The sequence below is a fragment of the Chiloscyllium punctatum genome, chromosome 30 (assembly GCF_047496795.1).
Source record: "Chiloscyllium punctatum isolate Juve2018m chromosome 30, sChiPun1.3, whole genome shotgun sequence".
In the NCBI taxonomy this organism is placed as follows: Eukaryota; Metazoa; Chordata; class Chondrichthyes; order Orectolobiformes; family Hemiscylliidae; genus Chiloscyllium; species Chiloscyllium punctatum.
The window spans coordinates 40,923,679-40,941,326 of NC_092768.1; the positions used below are offsets into that span (position 1 = coordinate 40,923,679).

At 43.3% G+C, this 17,648-nt stretch overlaps 2 non-coding genes across 2 annotated transcripts; both read right to left on the reverse strand.

The window, feature by feature from the left end:
- Positions 1-11,155: 11,155 nt before the first annotated feature.
- Positions 11,156-11,229, reverse strand: trnan-guu (transfer RNA asparagine (anticodon GUU)). Its single transcript has one exon. It is a non-coding gene; the product is annotated as a tRNA-Asn (tRNA).
- A 6,347-nt stretch (positions 11,230-17,576) lies between these two features.
- Positions 17,577-17,648, reverse strand: trnae-cuc (transfer RNA glutamic acid (anticodon CUC)). The gene has a single exon. It is a non-coding gene; the product is annotated as a tRNA-Glu (tRNA).

Consider the following 17,648-nt stretch of genomic DNA (forward strand, 5'->3'; position numbering starts at 1 on the left):
TCTTCTCTTGCAGATAAACCTGGGAGAATTTTCTGTTTTAATGGAGCTCCCCCTTTGTTTTTCTAAATCACGGATAAAAGTTACCATGATTTTAAATACTTGCCATTTGAATTTAGCAGGCCCCATCAGTTATATGCAGACTGAGCCAAAGAGAAAGTCTGCTGCCAGTTTGGATTCTTCCCATTTCTTGTCTGCGAAAACTCTCACGACACAGAGGCTGCCAAGCATTTCAGGAAACTGAAGTATCACCAATCCTAGATGAGTATCGTCTTGGTTTTTTTCCTTTCTCTACTTTTCTGAAGGTCATGGACTTGGGGACCACTGGAGTTTCGCTGCTTAGGAGCTTTTTTCTGGCCTGTCCGCACTGCTCTTGAGATTCCCACACATTGTCATGTTGTGACACTACCTTGTAGATGCTCGTGTGCCACTGCGCACCGGAGATGTATTAATTTTAATTTTAGGTACTGAACGGCGTTTTGATCAAATGGGTTGTTTTATTCTGAAGGATGTTTGTGGAGTTGTATTCATCCAGGTTTGTGGAGAGCATTCTATTGCACTTGAGAGTTAAGTTTCGTGACTTTTTGAGTCAGGCATTGAGTAACTCTTCACAGAATCTCAGCTCCTGAATTCCTTTTGTAGCTACAGAAATTCCAAGGCTAGTCCAGGTAAGTCTCCGGATGAACTCGTGAGATGCTGCCAAGTTCAAAATTGCTGACTTGGGCATCTCAACATCAAATTCAGTTCATGAAAACTCCAGGTAGAACAGCTTTATCTTCACTTTGTCGGGGTATGTGTGTCTCTCTCTCCAAACGTCTGGCATCGTACCGGGTTCACACTGCTGAAAAACCATTTACCTGCTCTGTACATGGGAAGGGATTCTATCATTTCTTCCACCCATTGAAATATCAATTAATGTTCTTTGTCAGTTTGCACTTTGTTTGGCACAGCAATAAGATACAATTGCTCTGATTGAGCTATGTGCATTGAGTTAACAGTAAGCAAACTACAGAACACCATTTGATCTGTACCACCATGATCATATGGTTATGACTCTTCATTGTGGCCACCGCCATTTTGTTTTTGAGATATTTTGCTGTCTGCCGCAACTGATCAATGAACACAATGAGGAATCAGTTGCAAAAAGAAATAAATTTGTCAACAAGACATATTTGCACTTTCCAAATCTCATGCCCTTATAAATCTTACTCCAGAAATCAGATCCACCTCTTCCATCGCATGGTTTATTGTCTTTAACTGTCACTGATAATCAGTTACTTTCACACTTACATTCAATTGCTCATGAGAGCTCCAGAAGAGTTTGTAATCTGCAGAAGCACTAGCAGCTGTGTACTGGAGCGAGGTCCTGAATTTGTTGCATTGGTGGGAAAATTTTCACCCACGATCATTAGTTAAAATAGTTAAGAGGCAGCATTGTTTTGGAACTTTGGAAAAAAAAATCAAAACAGCAGCAGTTTTAAAAGGGAGAAAACAGACAAAGGAAGCACATAGTGAGGACAGTGCAGGGGAGAGAGAGAGAGAACCTGCACAGTTACTGCCTTTGCTGTTTTTGAATTCATGTGCCGCTGGATATCGGAGTGCATCTGGGAAAATTAACAAACGGAGAATTTCACATCTAATCTTGGAGGAGCCTATTTGCACAAAGTTCATAACACAATCAGAAGTTAATTGTTGTTTTAAATCTGCCCAAGAGAAAGGCTGCATTAGTGAGTACAGTGAGTTCTTTCTTGATTATATGTTTTTGGAGATCAGTCTCTTGATTAAACTTAAATTAATAGCTATAGCTTATATTTTAAACTGGTGCAGTGTTTTGTAGAGGAATAAGATGGTGTTATTTTCTGGGTCTGTAGATTGGGAAGGAGCAAAAATGGCCTTTGCAGTGATATGTACTTCTTGTCAGATGTGAGAGTTTGAAGAGAGTTTAAGGGTTACTGCAGATTATGTATGCCATAAGATTTGCATCGCACATCATTTATCAGTTCGAGTGCATCAGTTGGAGGGAGAGACAGAAGAGATGAGGAGTTTGCGACAGCAACTGTATGTGATGGATGGCAGTTATAGGAAGGGGAGAAAGTCTCAGTGACAGTCACATAGATGGGTTAACTCCAGCAAGGTAAGACAGGTAGGCACCTAGGGCAGGAGTCTTTTGTGGATATACCCATTTCAAACAGATATGCTGTTTTGGAAAATGAAGTGGGTGATGGATTATCAGGGGAATGTAGAACGAGCAGCCAAGTTTCTGGTATTGAGACTGTCTCGAATGCAACGAGGGCCACGTCAGCTTCCAAGAGATCAATTGTGTCAGGGGATTCTGTAGTCGGAGGTACAGATAGACGTTTCTGTGGAACAGCAGAGAAAAAACAGAATGGTGTGTTGTTTTCCTGGTGCCAGGATTAAGGATGTCTCAGAGAGGCTGCAGAATGTTCTCACGGGGGAGAGGGACCAGCAAGAGGTCATTGTCCACATTGGAACCAACGATATAGGAAGGGAAAAGTTTGAGATTCTGAAGGGAGATTACAGCGAGTTAGGCAGAAAGTTACAAAGGAATTCCTCAAGGCTAGTAATATCTAGATTACTCCCAGTGCTTTGAGCTAGTGACGGCAGGATGAGGGGAAAAAGCAGAAGAATGCATGGCTTATGAGCTGGTGTATGGGAGAAGGATTCACATTTTTGATCATTGGAATCTCTTTTCGGGTAGAAGTGACCTGTACAAGAAGGATGGATTGCACCTAAATTGGAAGGGGACTAATATACTTGCAGGGGAATTTGCTACAACTGCTTGGGAGGATTTGAACTCGTTGGTGGGGAGGTAGTGAGACAAGAGATCAATCTGAGACTGGTACAGTTGAGATCAGAAGTGAGTCAAACAGTCAGGGCAGGTAGGGACAAGGTAGGACTAATGAATTAAACTGCATTTATTTCAATGCAAGGGGCCTAACAGGGAAGGCAGATGAACTAAGGTCATGGTTAGGAACATGGGACTGGGATATCATAGCAATTCCAGAAACCTGGCTCACGGATGGGCAGGACTGGCAGCTTAATATTCCAGGATACAAATGCTACAGGAAGGATAGAAAGGGAGGCAAGAGAGCAGGGGGAGTGGTGTTTTTGATAAGGGATAGCATTACCACTGTGCAGAAGGAGGATATTCCCAGAAATACATCCAGAGAAGTTATTTGGGTGGTACTGAGAAATAAGAAAGGGATAATTACCTTATTGGGATTGTATTATAGACCCCCCAACAGTCAGAGGGAAATTGAGAAACAAACTTGTAAGGAGATCTCCGCTATCTGTAAGAATAATAGGATAGTTATGGTAGGGATTTTAACTTTCCAAACATAGACAGGGGCTGCCATAGTGTTAAAGGTATAGATGGAGAGGAATTTCTTAAGTGCGTACAAGATAAATTTCTGATTCAGTATGTGGATATATCTACGAGAGAAGGTGCAAAACTTGACCTCCTTTTGGGAAATAAGGCAGAGCAGGTGACTGAGGTGTCAATGGGGGAGTATTTTGGGGCCAGCGATCATATTCTATTCATTTTAAAATAGTGATGGAAAAGGATAGACCAAATTGAAAAGTTGTTCTAAATTGGAGAAAGGCCAATTTTGATGGTATTAAGCAACAACTTTCGCAAGCTCATTGGAGGCAGATGTTCGCAGGTAAAGGGAAGCTTGAAAATGGGAAGCCTTCAGAAAGGAGATAACAAGAATCCAGAGAAAGTATATTCCTGTCAGGATGAAAGGGAAGGCTGGATGATGAAAGAAATTGATGGTTTGGTTAAGGAAAAGAAGGAAGCATATGTCAGGTGTAGACAGGATAGAATTAAGGAGAATCCAAAGGGTTTTTACTAATATATTAAGGACAAAAGGGGAACCAGGCAGAGAATAGGACTCTTCAAAGATCAGCAAGGCAGCCTTTGTGTGTAGCCACAGAAAATGGGGGAGATACTAAAGGAATATTTCCATTTGGGTGGCATGGTGACACAATGGTTAGCTCTGCTGCCTCACAGCACCAGACCTGGGTTCAATTCCCGCCTCAGGCAACTGACTGTGTGGAGTTTACATGTTCTCCCTGTATCTGCATGGGTTTCCTCCGAGTGCTCTGGTTTCCTCCCACAGTCCAAAAATGGTCAGGTTAGGTGAATTGGCCATGCTAAATTGCCCATAGTGTTAGGTGAAGGGGTGAATGTAAGGGAATGGGTCTGGGTGAGTTGCGCTTCAGCGGGTTGGTGTGGACTTGTTGGGCCGAAGGGCCTGTTTCCACACTGGAATTAATCTAATCTGATATTTTCCATCAGTATTTACTGTGGAAAAGGATATGGAAGACATTAGACTGTAGGGAAATAGATGGTGACATCTTGCAAAACGTCCAGATTACATAGGAGGAAGTACTGGATGCCTTGAAACAGTTAAAGGTGGATAAATCCCCAGGACCTGATCAGGTGTACCCGAGAACTCTGTGGGAAGCTAGAGAAGTGATATTTGTATTATCGATTGTCACAGGTGAGGTGCCCGAAGACTGGAGGTTGGTTAACGTTGGTACTGTTTAAGAAGGGCGATAAAGACAAGCCAGGGAACTATAGACCGGTGAGCCTGACCTCAGTGGTGGGCAAGTTGTTGGAGGGATCCCTGAGGGACAGGATGTGCATATATTTGGAAAGGCAAGGACTGATTCAGGATAGTCAACATGGCTTTGTGCGTGGGAAATCATGTCTCACAAACTTGATTGAGTTTTTTGAAGAAGTAACAAAGGAGATTGATGAGGGCAGAGCAGTAGATGTGATCTATATGGACTTCAGTAAGGCGTTCAACAAGGTTCCCCATGGATTAGATTAGATTACTTACAGTGTGGAAACAGGCCCTTCGGCCCAACAAGTCCACACCACAACAAATCCACATGGGAGACTGGTTAGCAAGGTTCGATCTCATGGAATACAGGAAGAACTAGCCATTTGGAAACCAAACTGGCTCAAAGGTAGAAGGCTCAAAGGTGGTGGTGGAGGGTTGTTTTTCAGACTTGAGGCCTGTGACCAGTGGAGTGCCACAAGGATTGGTGCTGGGTCTTCTACTTCTTGTCATGTACATAAATGATTTAGATGTGAGCATAAGAGGTACAGTTAGTAAGTTTGCAGATGACACCAAAATTGGAGGTGTAGTGGACAGCGAAGAGGGTTACCTCAGATTACATCAGGACCTGGACTAGATGGGCCAATGGGCTGAGAAGTGGCAGATGGAGTTTAATTCAGATAAATGCGAGGTGCTACATTTTGGGAAAGCAAATCTTAGCAGGACTTCTACACTTAATGGCAAGTTTCTAGGGAGTGTTGCTGAAGAAAGAGACCTTGGAGTGCAGGTTCATAGCTCCTTGAAAGTGCAGTCAAAGGTAAATAGGATAGTGAGGAAGGCGTTTGGTATGCTTTCCTTTATTGGTCAGAGTATTGAGTACAGGTGTTGGGAGGAAATGTTATGACTGTACAGGACATTGGTTAGGCCACGGTTGGAATATTGCATGCAGTTGTGGTCTCCTTCCTATTGGAAAGATGTTTTAAAACTTGAAAGGGTTCAGAAAAGATTTACAAGGATGTTGCCAGGGTTGTAAGATTTGAGCTATAGGAAGAGGCTGAGCAGGCTGGGGCTGGTTTCCCTGGAGTGTCGGAGGCTGAAGGGTGACCTTTATAGAGGTTTACAAAATTATGACAGGCATGGATAGGATAAATAGGCAAAGTCTTTACCCTGAGGTCGGGGAGTCCAGAACAAGAGGGCATAGGTTTAGGGTGAGAGGGGAAAGATATAAAACAGACCTAAGGGGCAACATTTTCACACAGAGGTTGGTTCGTGTATGGAATGAGCTGCCGGAGGAATTGGCAGAGACTGGCACAACTGCAACATTTAAAAGGCATTTGGATGGGTATATGAATAGGAAGGGTTTGGAGGGATATGGGTCGGGTGCTGGCTGGTTGGACTAGATTGCGTTGGGATATCTGGTCGGCATGGATGGGTTGGACCATAGGGTCTGTTTCCATGCTGTGTATCTCTGTGACTCTCTGACTCTAAATGGGATACTTGCCTTTATTAGCTGAGGTACAGAATTTAAGAGCAGGAAAATGTAAGTGCTGGAATGGTAAAAAAAAAGTGTTCATTAAGACACAGCGGGAGCATTTTATACAGTATTGGATCCACATTATAGGAGAGCTGTGATTGTACTGGAGAGGGTGCACAGAATTTTCCAAGATGATGGCAGAATAATAACACTGTTCCCGAGCTTCTGACCCAGGACCATCGGCTTCTGTCTGCTTTCAGTGTCATACAGTCCAACAGGGCAGAGACAGGCCCTCTGGCTGAAACTCATTCAGGAACACAAACCGCATTTCCCTACACTTGGCCCATACCTTCTAAACCTTTCCTGTCAATGTTTTTGTCCAACTGCCTTTCAAATGTTGTTAATATACCCACCTCAACCACTTCTGCTGGCAGCTCATTCAACATACTGACCATCCTCTGTGGAGAAACGTTGACCCGCAGGTTTCCTTTTATTCTTCCCCTCTAACCTTAAAGTGATGCACTTTTGCACTTTCATCCTTGATTCCCCAATCCTGAGGAAAAAACACTGAGTGCATTCACACTATCCATGCCTCTCATGATCTTCTCTACCTTGACAAGGTTCCCCCCTCAATCTCCTACACTCTAAAGAAAAAACTCCTAGTTGGTCCAACCTCTCCTTATAATTCAGACCTTTGAGTCCAGCCACCAGCCTTATAAATTTATTCAGCACACTTTCCAGTTTAATAACATGCTTTCAATATCAAGGTGACAAAAACTAACATAATACTTCAAGTGCAGCCTCACCAACATCCAGTAGAACCAGAACATAACTTCCCAACACCTATCGTCAATGCACTGACTGATGAAGGTCAGTGTGCCAAAAGCCTTCTTCACTGCCCTGCCGACCTGTGACTTCATCTTCAGAGAACCATGCACCTGAACTCCAAACTCTGTCTGTTCCATCACACACCTTAAAGCCCTACCATGAAACTCCTGCCTTGATTTGACTTTCCAATATTCAATATTAAATCCCTTACACTTGTCTCTATTAAACTCCATTTGCCATTTCTCAGCTCACTTTCCCAGCTTATCAAGGTCCTGCGGCAATTTCTGGGAACCTTCCTTGCTGTCCACAATACCTTCTATTTTAATGTCATCTGCAAACTTATTAATTGTGCCTTGTACATTCTCATCCAAATCTTGATATAAATGACAAACATCAATTAGCTCAGCACCGACCCCTGAGGCACTCCACCAGTCACAGATCTCCAGTCCATGAAGCATTCTACCACTATTACCCTCTGCACAAATGCTCATGACATCTATGACACATTTGGATATACAATTGGAATGATAAGCTATACCGGGCTATTGCTGAAATACTGTAAAAAGGACAGGAATAGTTGGGTGGATGTTGACCTGCAGCTGAGTGAATGGGCTAAAGGTTGTTTTTTTCTGTATTTGCTGTAGATAGAGTCAGAGTGTCCAACAGCATGGAGGCAGCTCCTTTGGCCAAAACTGGTCCATGCCGACCAAAATATACATCCACTCTAACCCCATTTCCCTGCACTTAGCCCATACCTTCTAAACCTTTCCTATCCATGTAGTTGTCCAAATGTTAATGCACCCACCTCAACCACTTCCGCTGTCAGCTTATTCCATGTACCTACCACCCTCTTGAACTATAAACTAATCCCCTCTAGTCTTCAATTCCCAAACCCTGAATGCATTCACCCTCGACATGCCTCACATGGTCTTATACACCTCTACAAGGTGCTCCATCAGTCTCCTATGCTCTGAAGAAAAAATAAATCCTAGTTTGTCCAACCTCTCCCTATAACTCTGCCCATTTAGTCCAGGCAACAACCTGGTAAATTTCTTCTGCAGTCTTTCCAGTTTAATAATATAAAACCAGTGATGTGCTTCTGAGACTTTATAAAGCTGTAGTCAGGTCCTATTTATAATACTGTGTCCAATCTTTGGCCACACACCTCAGGAAGGACTTACTGGCACTGGAGCATGTCCAGTGGAGATTCACATGGATGATCCCTGGAATGGTCAGCCTAACATATGATGATCGGCTGAGGATCCTAGGATTGTATTCATTAGAGTTTAGAAGGTTGAGGGGAAATCAAAGAAGCTTAGAAGATAATACTTGGCTTAGAAAGGGTGGATGCTGGGAAGTTGTTTCCCTGAGACAGGGAGATTGGGACCCATGGGCACAGCCTTAAAATTAGAGGGGGTCAATTTGTAATGGAAATGAGGAGACATTTCAGCCAGAAAGTGGTGGGCCTGTGGAATTCTTTGTCATGGAGTATGGTGGAGGCTGGGACTTTGGGTGTCGTCAAGGCAGAGTGCGGATCTGTGGAGTTGAAACGCCCATCAGCCATGATTAAATGGCTGAGTGTTGTCGATGGGCCGAATGGCCTTGCTTCCAATCCTATGTCTTTAATCTTCTAACATCCTTCCAGTTACAGTGACGAAAACTTATCACAATACTCCAAGTACGGCCTCTCCAACGTCCTGGACAACTGCAATACACCTTCCCAATGTCTACACTCAATGGCCTGGCTGATGGACAGTGTGCCAAAAGCCTTCTTCACTACCCAGATCTCTGTGACTCGATGATTCCTCTTATCTGTTGACACACCACCCAGTTCACATTGGTCCACCTGAAGGAGCGACGCTCCGAAAGCGAGTATGCTTCCAATTAAATCTGTTGGCCTATAACTTGGTGTTGTGTGATTTTAAACTTCGTCCGCCTGTTTTCGATGCAGCAAAGGGTTTTCTCAGTCTTTCCATAACAGCCGGTGTGTTTTATAAGTGAACCCTAGGCAAGCAGAAGTGTTATGTTTGTTGTGTGGCGTAGTGATTGTGTAGTAGTTTCTGTATTGTGACCATAATAATCTCGGTTCGAATCCGAGTCATGGTGCATTTTCATTTTGACGTAGTTTAAACACTGCCACACCTGGCAAAAGAACACGCCATGGGAAGAATAAAGATATGTGATGGCAAAACCTGTTTGAAGTTTCTAAACCTAGCGCCCTCGCGCGTCTGTGCTCCCTCTCACACCTACCCCTTTTCTCATATTTTCTTTTCCTCGTTCTAAATCACTAGCACTCATTTATTTTCATTCTTCCATTACATCTTTACTTTCGTGCTACATCACCTTTTATTTCCATTTATTTCCATATTTATGCTTCCATGTGTGTTCTGCAATGATCGCTGTTCTTTGATGATGTGGCTCAATCCCACCGGCTGTGCAGTGAAACCAATCGATCCCTTTAGATGTGCGTGATATCCAGACAGATGAGCAGTGCACCGACAAACCGGTGGAGAGTTCAAGATCGGACTGCCAGGCATCTCCTCTGTTGAAATGTGCAGTCGCAATAGATAGACGATAATCCGAAATAGAAAAACTGTTGTAGCAAGTTAGCCCAGAGAAAAATGTTATTGGCATAAGCAGTTTTCGGAAATGTCGACTTCAAAGCAGATGTGAGTGAATATGAGCACTCATGTCGGAGAAACGCTCAAGGAGTTCTCCCCTTGATGAAGATGTCTGGAGTTCAGGATGATTCTGTAACAACCTGACCAGAAATTGCTGTCAGCACTGATAAAGAGTCACTGGACTTGAACACTATCTCTACTCTCTTCCACAGACGACACCAAATATGTTGAGTTTTGACAGCAATTTCCGTTTTCCAGCATCCGCGACTCTTTATGGTTCAAAGTGAACACATAACATTAAAGAAAAACAGAAACTGCCGGGGATCAAAATGATGTGGAGATCAGATAACCGTTTCTTACTCACTAGCTGAAATTATTTGTATTGGGCCGATAGAATATTTTAAACACCTCTATCGTTAAATTGTCCCATCTTCCCTTAGTCTGAAATCTAACCGAATTTGAAGCTGATTTCAATATTTTGCTCAAATCGCGGATCTGTCAATGCGGTTTCTGCAACCTGAGGTCAGGGCCAGTGTGCGGAACTGTTCTGTACCGTCCAGGAAAAGAACACCACAGTCATAGAGTCACAGAGACACAGAGATGTACAGCACAGAAACAGGCCCTTCGGTCCAAATCGTCCATGCTGACCAGATACCCAAAACTAATCTAGTGCGATTAGTATCTACCCAACCAGATACCTTTTAAATGCTGTACTTATACCACCCTCAACCACTTCCTCTGGCAGCTCATTCCGTACACACACCACTCTCTGCGTGAAAAAGTTGCCCCTTAGATCCCTTTTATATCTTTCCCCTCTCACCCTAAACCTATGCCCTCTAGTTCTAGACTCCTCTACCCCAGGGAAAAGACCTTGTTTATTTATCCTATCCATGCCCCTTTTGATTTTATAAACATCTGTAAGGTCACCTCTCAGCCTCCGACACTCCAGGGAAAAAAGTTCCAGCCTGTTCAGTCTCTCCCTCTAGCACAAATCCTCCAATCCTGGTTACATCCTTGCAAACTTTTCAAGTTTTACAACACCAAGTTTCACAGTTTCCGATAGGAAGCAGACCAGAGTTTACGCAATATTCCAAAAGTGGCCTCACCAATGTCCTGCGCAGCCGCAACATGACCTCCCAACTCCTATATTCACTGCTCTGACCATACCAAACGCCTTCTTCACTATCCTATCTACATGCGACTCTACTTTCAGGGAACGAGCAACCACCACTCCAAGTTCTCTTTGTTCAGCCACACTACCAAAAACCTTACCATTAAGTGTATAAGTCTTGCTCTGATTTTATTTTCCAAAATGCAGCACCTCACATTTATCTAAAATAAATTCAATCTGCCACTTCGAAGTCCATTGAGTCATCTGATCAAGATCCCGTTTTGCAGAAAGTTTCTTCATTGTCCACTACACCTCCAATTTTGGTGTCATCTGCAAGCTTACTAACTCTACCTCCTATGTTGACATCCAAATAAGTTATACAAATGACGAAAAGCAGTGGGACCAGCACTGATCTTTGAAATAAATGACGAGAAGCAGTGGCGCACCACTGGTCACAACTCCAGTCTGAAAAGCGGGTATGATCAGAGGGCACACGACAAACTGACGCAATGTGGTGTTCAACGGTAGGAAAACACGTCCCTGGGTGGGCTCGAACCACCAACCTTTCGGTTAACAGCCGAACGCGCTAACCGATTGCGCCACAGAGACTAATTGCTGGCGAAATGGCTTCCTCTAGTCTGAATAAAACTGTAGACATCCAGGAACGGTGCGCCGGAAGTTCGTGCTTCCAATTAAACCGATTGGACGAGAACCTCGTTTGTGAGTTTTAACCTTATCCACTCTCGTCCAACACCGGCATCTCCAAGTCATGACTACACTCTAATTCTCATTCAGTCAATGTTGTATGTACTTTTGTATTACTTCCTGGCCGACAGAAATGAACATTCTTTTGATGAGGCAGATCAATTCCTTTTATGGAAAATAAAGAACATGAAAACAAGGGAAGGGTTAAAGTATGAAGACCACTGGCAATCTGTGGTCTGTGGAATGTAAGATGGGATAAGCATTGTGGAACGCTCTTACACCAATTAGCAGAGTAAGGTTAAGGATAACACAAGTAATGAAGCAAGTTTCTCTATTAAGTGCTAGTATGACAGGATTGGGATCAAGAATATTTGGGACATGGCATTAAAATTTCTAATTAGTAGTTAGTAGAGTCAGCTTGAGACAGGAAACTATTGTAATAGATGGACTAGCTAAATATCTATCATGACAGGTTAGTCTGGAATAGACGATCACTGTAGCAGAGCTGATAATAAATATCTAACCATGACATTAGGAAAACATTAAGTAGTGTCTGGAATGAAAGACCATCGTTGCAAGACTTAGCACTAAATATCTAACCGAGACATTAGAATAACATTAAGTAGAATGTACAACTAAAGAGATAATGGGAACTAACATCACTGGTTTGTTGTAGCTAGAGTGAGGTACTTTGATTAATATAGTTGGACATGCTGATAACCAAAGAAAAACATGATTAAAAAAAGATATAAAAATCCATGGACCCTGAGGTTTGGGGCATTCGAGAATCTGATTTCTCAGTGTCATGGCTTTTTTGTTTGCAAATAAAAGACTTAATTCTTTAAGAACTCCTTTCGTCTCCTGGTGATTCTCTATATTTTCTCCACAACACTTTCACCTATATTTTAACAAGGAATGTGTGAAAAGGGGAGAGAGCGTGGTCATCCCCCTGACTATTTTATGTCGCATTCGTCTCTGCTTTCGTTAGTCAATTTTCCCCAGATTCTACTGACAAGTCATCACCACTCGAAACGTCAGCTTGCTCTCTCTCCATGGAAGCAGTCTGACCCGATGTGATCTCCAGCATTTATTATTTTCAATACTGTACCATCTATAGTCTGAGCTGGGGAACTCATCGACCATGGAAAAGCTGCTCCGAAATTGATTTGGTGGTTGTCTTTTTGTTTTCAGCTGATTCACTCAACTGGCCACTCTCTTGTGTCATAAACTTTCTATGATTGTGATCTACATGACGTTCCTGATGTTAGAACAGCTACTGCTGTGTGTCTCAGGGTAATGCAATGGTTTCTGTCCTGTATAGTGGACATAGCAAACAAAATTCTAAGAGAATGTTATAGACCCAAAATGTTTAATCTGCTTGTTTTACCCAATTATTTAGGGGTAATTAGAGGGTGGGGGAATGGGTGGATTCTTCTTGGAAGGGTTGGTATGGACTTGTTGGGCTGAAGGGCCTGTTTCCATACTATAGGGGATCTACACTAAAAAAGCCCTACTGCACCAATGTGGATTTCACCAGTTTGCTCATTTCCCCTCCCCAAATCTTATCCCATTCCAAACTTCCAATGCAACACCGCCCTCATGACCTGCCCATCTTCCCTGCTACTTACCCGCTCCAGCATTTTCTCCATCTACCTATCCGAGTCTCAGTTACCTTCCCCCCTGCCCCATCCCGCTCCCATTTATCACTTCACTGTCAAGGTTCCATGCCACATTCCTGATGAAGTGCGTTTGCCCAAAATGTCGAATCCCAGTGCCACTCTAACCCTGATGGCCACCTTTGTGTGTGGCTGCATCAAGCTGTGCTTGGATCCCCGGTACACTAACACCAAGTGTCAGTACATTCTGAAGTTCTACCTGTCCCCAGTGTTGCGAAGGATGGGCCTGGCCTCGCTCCGGAATGCTCCAAGTAGTTGGACCATTCTGTATCACCTGTCCTTCCTGGAGAACTTTATGAAGGAAAACACCTTTGACTGCAAGTCCATCAGGAAGTGGTCAGCACATAGTGTCCTTGAGACCCTTTGGGAAAAGGAGAGGGCAGATCCTGTCAAATGGTTCCATGGGCAGACTGTCAAAGTCAATTGGCAGAATGCCTCATCATCAGAACTTTCCAACAAGCACTAAGACATGGCTTGCCTGGTGGTGAGAAGGGCTCTGGCTGTGAGATCCTTTATGCACGTCCGGACTCTCTGCCGCACAGCACGCTGCCCTTCGACGAGACTGTCACACACCTTCTTCTGGAATGTGCCTCCGCAAAGGAAGTCTGGAGAGGAATGCAGTGGTGTTTTTCGAGGTTCATCCAGAGCAGCGCCGTGACGCGGGACTCCGTGCTCGACGGCCTGTTCCCCAGGACGCACACCGAGACTAACATCAACTGTGCCTGGAGGATCATCAACTCTGTGAAGGATGCACTCTGGACAGTCAAAAATCTGTTGATCTTCCAGCTGAAGGTGTTGACCCTGACTGAGTGTTGCGGACTGGCACATTCCAAGGTCCAGGACTACGTGTTGAGGGACGCGGTGAAGCTTGGGGCAGCAGCCGCCAAGGCGTGGTGGGGAAAGACCACCGTGTAAGGTCTGCCTGCCTAAGAACAGGGGGCCCACGCAGTGAGTGGGCTCTGCTGACGCCACAGCTTATGGACAGTAAACGTACAGACCTCTACATATGGTTGATTTCTCGATCTCTGTATGCAAAGAAATTGAATGTTTACGTATGTATGGCATGACCAATTGTACAGATCATCAAAATATTTTATGAATAAAGTATATTTTTGAAATAAAACAAGATTCTCCTGTTCCTCGAAAGGTGCCTGACCTGCCGTGCTTTTCCAGCACTGCACTCTTGGCTGACATAAACACTACGCCACTCAAGAAAACATTTCATTGCTTTCACACTCACACGAAAGTCTCTCATGGCGGAAACAAATTACTGCAGAAGCTGCAATCTGCAATGAAAACGACAAATCCTGGGAATCACAGCCGGTTAGGCAGCATCCATGGAGCGAGAACAACGTTTCATCAGCGTCCTCTCGACATGAAACGTTAGCTTGCTGTCTCTCCATGGATGCTGTCTGAAGCGCTGTGATCTCCAGCATTTGTTATTTTCAGTCTGTCATGATAGAGTCTGCTGAAGGTCAAGATTAAGTCATTACATGTTTACATTTTGCTTCTTCCTCCAGATCTGAGTATCCTGTTACAATCCTGTTTGTAATGAGTTTAAGTAGTTGCTTAATAAGTGGAGACATTAGATGTTAGATCACATTGTACCAGTTGGCAAACAAGGAGTGATGTACAGGAGTGACAACCAGAAAAGTGTTGCCTCACACAGCTGATCAGCATTTATTCCCTATTTTTCACACTTTAAATGTTATACATTATTCTTGCACGGGTGAAACTACTTAGTGTTAAATTGAATGGATTGGCAAAACCAATGATTCTTTTTTCTCCCAAAAGTTCGAATTCCGTTCAGAGAATCTGCGCAGTAATCCCCCGTGTTTCCGAATGAATGAACCCGGTTCTGAATTTCTTGTTTGGTCTCTCATAGCCCAGTTCTTACGGAGGCGAACGCAAAATTGTTCCTGCGATGGAGCATATGAACATCTTGGGACCACCAGCAGTTTTCTTGTTACGAACAAATAAACGAATCAACAACAATCGTTGGCAGATAATATGATTTACATTAATTTGGCGTGAATTTATATTCACCTGTTACACAGTTGTTTTTATTCCGCTGTATAATTTACTCTAAACGCCTCATTCTCAACGCACTCCCGCGCATCCTTCCCAAGTGTGGAAAATAACCAAAACAAATTTAATGATTGAAAACGTTTTATGTTTATTGTATACTTCTATTTGAAGTTCCGTTGTTTTACATTCGCAGCCGGTGGGGATATTCCTCCTGAGTCTACATGTAATCTTGTAAATTTCACTGAGATTTGAATTCGATTATGGGAAGGAAGCACAGATCAGCACTTTCTGCCTATTGCAATTTATCCTGGGTGGTGCGTCCGCTCCTTGACTCTCTGCAGCCAAGAAGCAAAAATTACATACAGTGCTCTTAGAATGACAATTCCAGTCTGGCAATTCGCCACACCATTGTTCTGTTATTCTCACATTCTGATCACTTAATCTGAACGATCCAAATCCTCTCTCCTGCAGCATTCTAAAAAATCCCTTACTGCATAAAAGCTGCCCATTCCACACTTCACCGGCTGTGATAAAGAGTTATCCAGACTCGAGAGTTTAGCTTTCTTTCTCTCAATGGAAGCTGTCTGACTCGCTTGTGGTCTCCAGTCTTTTCAATTGAGATTCCAGCATCTGTCGTAAATTGCTCCAGGATTGCTGCAGTACAGATGCAAAACAGTATCGCAAAAGAAGAAAGGACGAACTGATCTCTCAATTGATGAATGATCATCTTCCGGTTTTCTTGCGATGATAACGTTTGTGGATAATTTCCTTGGGATTGAATGCACAACAATTCATGGTGATGTATTTAGCAAGAATGCTAAAATTAACCAGGACATGCGTCCCTGAGTACACTCGAACCACCAACAGCCCAACGCACTAACTGATTGCACCACAAAGACTGCGTCAGCAAATCTGGTCTCTGGGATACTCATAGATATCTTGGAAATAGGTTTATGTGGTTTGCTTACTATAACTGCCGTCTTCGTTATAGCCATTTAATGCATCGTTAGCGAAATATCCACAAGGTTTTGAAACCAACATTGCAGTTTATGTCCTGCTGTGCAATATTGGGAATTGTTTCAGTAATACAGATTCATTAATTTTGTGGAGACGTTCGGAGTAAATGTTCCAGTATCTCAAAGGGGAAAGAAAAATGAACAATAATAAAAATAAAAAACTGCTGGAAAAACTCAGCAGGTCTGAGAGCACCTGTGATACGAGCAGTTCTGAATGAGGAACAGTGAACTCCGAAACTTTAACTTTGCTTTCTCTCTACAGGCACTCCCAAACCTGCTGAATTTCTCCAGCAAATTTTGTTTTGATTAGAAAGAAGGGTGCACTTAAGCGTCCATCAAGACTTACAGAATTGGCATCTGTTTTTTTTTAACTTATTTTTCATTTCTTTCTGCTCCTAACGAGCAATATTTCCTTTCTGACCTCTTGCCTTAAGTTACTGATTCAAAGAGACTGCTGCAAGTTGTTTCTACAGATTTCAAATACAGTGTAAAGCTACTTCAGTTGTTGTGCAGGTTGAATTAGTAGAGGCAAAACAATGCTAAACATACTGTTCCATTTGAAAGAAATTTATTCTGATTTTTTTTTCCTCAATGTTGGACATATTTCCGACTGACAGAATCACTATATCCCTCTCCAGCTGTGCTTTCCATATGTATACCGGCCAGAAGGTGCATATTTGCCAGGTATCGCTCCTACCAGCGTCGTCTGCCTGTGCAAGAGAATGGAGATTTTGTGAATGAATGAGTGTCACATTCCGGGGAAAAAAAGTGTTTGCAGGAACGTGTGGTTAAGTGATTCTCCTCTCCACCTTGCCCCCACCCCAACAAAACACACGGCATTCACAGAATCAAGTTCAAAATCACAGAAGCACAAATAAACCTGTTGGACTATAACCTGGTGCTGCGTGATTTTTAACTTTGTCCACCCCAGTCCAACATCAGCACCTCCAATTCACAGAATCAGTGTGGTGTTTCCCGGAGGCGGGACGAAGGATCCGAAGGAGGGTAAGATTCCCATGAGTCGCGGAAGGAAAATATGAAAGAAAACGACAAGTACCGGAAATATGGGGCAACGCTAGTGACCTTTATGGGGAGAGAAGTAATTCTTCTGCGGAAGAGGAACAGATTCGTGAGTGTAAAGTTTTAGAAATTGATATAAGTTTTTTCCCCTCACATAAAGTGAATTGTGAACTGTGAAATGGGCACGAAAGTAAATATATGCAAAGAACTCGACAATGCAAAAGGTTAGGTGTGTACACCTGCAGTTGTTAAGTGCACTATCGCCGTCTCCCACCCATCTCGCCACAAGCTCTCCTGAAATCTCCATCCACTGATCCAACGTTTTCGCAGTCTCCAAATTTTTATCCCGGCTGTCAGCCGAAGCCGGGGACAAAAGTGATGAAAATTGAGGTAGCACGAGATCACCAACCAGATCTTTGGTAAACATTTATTTTCATAGGCAGTAATATATAGAAGCTGGAATAGTTATGTGAAAACTATTGACATTGTAAATAGCTCTTCAAAAATTTACTTCCCTGACCGGGAATCGAACCCGGGCCGCGGCGGTGAGAGCGCCGAATCCTAACCACTAGACCACCAGGGA